The sequence below is a fragment of the Schistocerca gregaria genome, chromosome 1 (assembly GCF_023897955.1).
Source record: "Schistocerca gregaria isolate iqSchGreg1 chromosome 1, iqSchGreg1.2, whole genome shotgun sequence".
NCBI lineage: Eukaryota > Metazoa > Arthropoda > Insecta > Orthoptera > Acrididae > Schistocerca > Schistocerca gregaria.
Window position 1 is genome coordinate 869,649,847 of NC_064920.1, and position 5,579 is coordinate 869,655,425.

Genomic DNA, 5,579 nt, shown 5'->3' on the forward strand with positions numbered 1-5,579 from the left:
GGTAACTGTGTATCTTAAATTTTTTTCCAAGAAGCCATATAATCATATGGAATACACCTTTTCTGATCACTAAATTAAATATCTCTTCACAGGATAATTTTCTTATGTTTTTCAATTAATCTCTTTTCAAATTTGATGAATGTTTAAAAGCTAAAAATTTAAATGTGTCAATAAATCTCATTTTAAACTTTCTGTTCTCTTACCAACACTAATATATCTATTCTGTTGTTTGGTATTAAATCTATTTCTTTTTCATCATAACAAAGTTCTTTCACAAAAAGGTGCAAAGCATATCCTGTTCTATTATATAAACTCAGAAGTTCTAACTATGAACTACATTTATTACATATTTGATGTTTAAATTTTCCAGTCAAATGATAATGGTGGCAAACCATTAAATTTTTTGGCCAATAATAACAATTACACACAGTACATTTTTTGGATAATGCATATCTTGATTATTCTTAAGGAGTTAATGGTTTCATACCTGTAACATGAGAATAAATCCTTCCATTTCTACAACCCGTTTTTATACATTCAATACATGTTTTATGACAATTTCTTCCTTTATCAACAACAGGATCTTTATAGTGTCCGATTATATATTTAATGTAATAACAGAATTCCCTTAATTCATGTTTTTGATATTTCATTGTGTATGAATTTTTTCTTGCAGTTGATAGTAGTCCATTTTCGATAGCAAATTTCCAAGATCAACATAAATAACGAATGGAATTTTCTGTATATGTTAATAATCTTTAAGACTAACATAGGAATATTTCCATGGCATTTCTTCTTTTAACGGTTTGTTAACTAAACAGCTTGATGAGTGATCATCAAATTTTTGTTTTCTAGTGAAATGGGTTAAACATCAATCATAAATAAATTTTTCTTCTTCATGTTTATTAATTTCACTCCAAAAAAGTCTAGATACATTTTTATATAATGATAGTTTGAATTAATTTCTTTCTTAAAATAAAGGGAGTTTAATGTTTCCCTTCCCTATTTGTCATAATTTGTAATGGGTACAGTTAACAGTTTTCATCACATTAATAAACATTAATGATACATTTTTTCAATTTTAGGAATTTGAGAAACCACTACAGGAAACAGGAAATTTTCAAGTTTCAAATCAAGATCATTACCAGAATTTTCGTATGTCATATCTCTGTCTGAATTTTTATCCACATATAAAAAAAATTTTATAGTCTACGGAAAAAATTTTGTCATTATTTTTCATATTAATACATGCATTTTAATTTTACTATAGCTGGTAAATCGATGTAAGATTATCCTCTCAATGGAACATGTCTGTTAATTCGTAGTTGTAAACCAATGATTCTATTTAATAACCATCCTGATCCATGTGCTTGAAAATCACCCATTCTTGATCCAATATTGTGTTAAACAACCTAAAATTTTTAAATTATCATTCTTTCATTTGTGATCCTATAGTTTTCTGTGTGGATCTGAAATTGCCTAATATTTCTGGTTGTCTGAATTTGGTGCTCACAAAAAGTGCTAATAATATTTTCAATACATGATGTATTCTTAGATTACCTTTCACAATTTTGATAATTTTCGCTTTTATAGCAAATAAGAAATTCTTAGGTTCAACTGAGTTTACATTAATTTCAAAATTCATTGTTTGTAATCTGTTTGCAAATGCAGTATCAACTAGATGATCACTAAATGTTTTTCTCACCCTTGGTTTGTCAAATAAATTAATATAAAAAGGAATAAAATATTGCTTCATCATTTCCAGATTCTAGTTTCACAAACACATTGGTAGAAAATACAAATATTTTTTCAATGGTTTATCTTCATTATTACTTCTAGCATTCCATCACTCCAAGATGTCATTAGAAAGTGGAATTATTTTTCAATGGTTTATCTTCATTAATTTCTAAAATATCATTCTATTTTTAACTTAATGGTAAGGTAATTGTTTCCAACGATTTCCTACCCATAGTTTTAAAAAGACACAATGTCTTTTAATCAGTCTAGTTAGATGAGCTTATTTGATTTACTATACCCTCTTAAATTATTTCATTTACAATAATCACAAAGTTGTGCAACTGTTTCTTTTTTTTATATGCTGTGCGGTGGCTAGGGCTCTATCTCCGGAGGAGGTTAGTCCCTCGAGTGTGTGGGGTAGGGTTGCTTATTGGGGACACCATTTACTTTTCAAAATGGGACACCTTGTTTTTCGTTTGGGAGCCTTGTGGTATTATATTTTGTCCTTTAGTCCCACAATCTTGTGATTTTGGAGGAGATTTTATTCTGCTGTTGCGGTCTGTTAGTTGTATGTTCTGGTATTCCAGGTTTATTTGAAGTACTTCGTTGTTTGTTAATTGTTCTGTAGGATGGACATTCAAACTCGTGTTTTGTGACTTGAGTCGGTTGAACTGTTGCCAAATCACGAAGTTGTTGTCAAGTAGGCCTGAGCCATTCTATTTTTTCATAGATTCTTCTTGCGCTGTTGCTGATTTGGATGTCGACTGTCGGCATGTCAAGTTCTGCATGAATATGCCTTCATCTGATCCTCCATGGGGCGTTAAGTATGAGTTTTAAGCATCTGTTTTGTAGATTCTGTAATGAGCTTCTGTTCGATTTGCTGGTTATGCCCCACAATGAGCAGCCATAGAGCATTATGGGTTGACCTATTGCTTTGTAGATGTTGAGTTTAGTTCTCAGCTTCAATTCTTTGCTGGTCAGGAGAGGATAAATTGAGTGGATAATTATGGATATCCATTGTCGTTAGTCTTCAATGTGTTGTTTGAATATATCTTGTTGTCTGTTGCTACTCCAAGGCATTTCACTGAGGTAGTCCATGGATGTTGTCTGCCATTTAGTTCGATGCATTCATGGAATTGTGGACGGCCGCATGTGAACATGATGACGGCTGTCTTTTCCGGATTTAATTTTATCCTGTTGAGTTTTGTCCAGTTTTCCGTGTAGTCGACTTATTTCTCTAGTCTGTTTATTGTCATTGAAAGTCGTTAGTGAGTGGATAGATGTGCAGTGTCACCCGCGAATTGTGCAATTATAGAAGCTTCTGTGGTAGGGATATCTTTGACAAATACTGTAAAAAGAGTTGGCGAGAGTACTGAACCCTGTGGAATACATTCTTGCAGAATTTTGAGTTCAGGGCTTTTGCTATCACTAATTTGTACAAAGCATTTTCAGTGTTGTAAAAAGCTATCGATAAGTCTAATTTAACGGTATGTCGGTGTCTTCTCATAGTCTGGTGATAAGATTGTCTTTCCAGACTTTTTCATAAGCTTTCGCAATATCCAAGAAAACTGAACAACTGTGAATCACTCCATCTGGTCTCTTGACTTATAGGAAATGAAAATCTAATTTTTTAAAATTGATCCATTAGAAATCCTATTTAATAGACATTTAAATTAAGTGTGAGATGATTGTCCATCCTTATTTTTTACATGTTATAAACCCATTTTTTACATTTACTTTTATGGTTATCTTTGTTAGAAGGATCTTTGTAAAAACGATATACACTTTTAATCGCTTGACAAACTTTTCATAAATTTGCTATGGTATTGGTTTCTTACTTTTTTTCATTTTCCATTGACAATAATATCTTGGTATGTACTTCACTTGGTATTAGTTGTAAATGATTTTTGTAATAACATTTACAAGCATTTTTTTCAACACACACCAGACCAGGAATTCGATCTTCATTTTAATTTTTTACATTTTATTCATTTACACATTGTCTAGACATCGTTATATATACATCCTTTTTATATTTCTGTGAACTGAAATTATCAAAGGACATCTAAGAACTACAATGTTTACAAAATTTGGATTTGACTGGTTGCTGAAGCTGCTACATTTAAACAGAAAAAATTGATTATGTTTGTGAAAACATAAAATATTAATAGATTAATCCATTATCAATCTCCATCAAATAATATATCAATATCATACTGATTTGTAGTAGACATTTCATTAAATGTATTAAAAACTCTTCTACATATTGGACATTTAATTTGGTATTTTACCATTCATTAATACATCCATTTGAGAAAATATGATTACAAGTTATTTTTTATAAATTGATGATTTTCATTATGTAAATATATGGGACATTTACAACCTTCAGACTGTCCCATTATTTAATATGGTTCGAGTAAATTCCATATAAAAGATTCTGATAATCCTTGACATTTCAAAATTAATTCCCAATTAGCTTCTTGTTCAAACTACATTACATAATCATCTGCCAATTTTTATTCAGATATGTCTTCCCAATTTAATTTATCCTAAATTCTATCATAAAATATTCAGACAATTCTTGTCGATGTGATATAATATCCCAATCTAATATGTCTTGGAATTCACCTCATAAAACCTTCAGATAAATTTCTTTCTGATTTAATATTCCAATCTAGATTACTCTGGTATGCTTTGTACACTTAATAAATAAGATTTCTTTACTTGGTATAATATTTGAGTTTAATTTATTTTCTAGTGCTCTTATGAAACTTTTAGTAAGTTGTGACTTGAAATAGTGTAACAATCAATTTTACCATGAAATTCTCTTATTAAACCTACAGATAAATTATTTTTTGTGGATATAACTATCCAATACAATTTATCCTTACTTTTTCTCAACGAAATAATATTTAAATAATATAGTATTAGAGTTCAATTTAATTTATCTTGGAAGTTTCTTATAAAATATTCACAAAACGTTTTACATCTTGATGAGGCAATTAATTTTATTTTGAATTTCTGTAATAAATTTTATAAATACATTTTTTCTTGTGCTAACATACAGGCTCAGTCTAATTATCTTCAAATTTTCCCTTAAAATTTTCCGGTAATTTATTGTGTCCTGATATATAGATCCATCCCAATTTACCAAATTGTTAATCATTTTGAATATACTCAACAGTTTTACTGCTATATGTTTTAATTGTAGTTCAATATATTTTATATAATTCCTTAAATATTTATATTGTCAAATTTGCAATTAACTAATGCATTTAGTTTTTTCTTTATCCATTTTAGAATATCCTTTGTTCTTTTGCTTAAGGATGTGATTCTATTACAGTATCATTTTCCACTTCATTGTTGTTGTTGCTATTCATTTCCTTAATACTAATAAGGTCAATAAGATGTCGTATTCTTATTTTAGAAAAACCTCTTTTGATCTAACTTTCAGTTCATTGAGTTTCAGACTATTTAGTCTAGTCATTCATTAGGAAGAGTTTTATTAGGTTTGTAAAAAAATGAAAATTCAAATATGTGACATCTTCCTTTAAAAAAATTATTCCATTCCTTTAGCAAAGAAATGCATTAATGATAATTTTTCTATGTGACATTCCAGTAATGGAAAAACTTTCCACCTGCTGATCATAAACAAAAGATGATTAATTATGTCCATAATCTGGGGAGATGTAGACTAGAAATATATTACTATATATAATTTTTGTTTCATACGTTATGGAATTTGCAAGGCCGATGAGTGTCCTCCTGGAAAATCATACTAATATTCTAGTCATCTAATATTTGACTAAATACATAAAATAACACCAAATAGTAAGTGG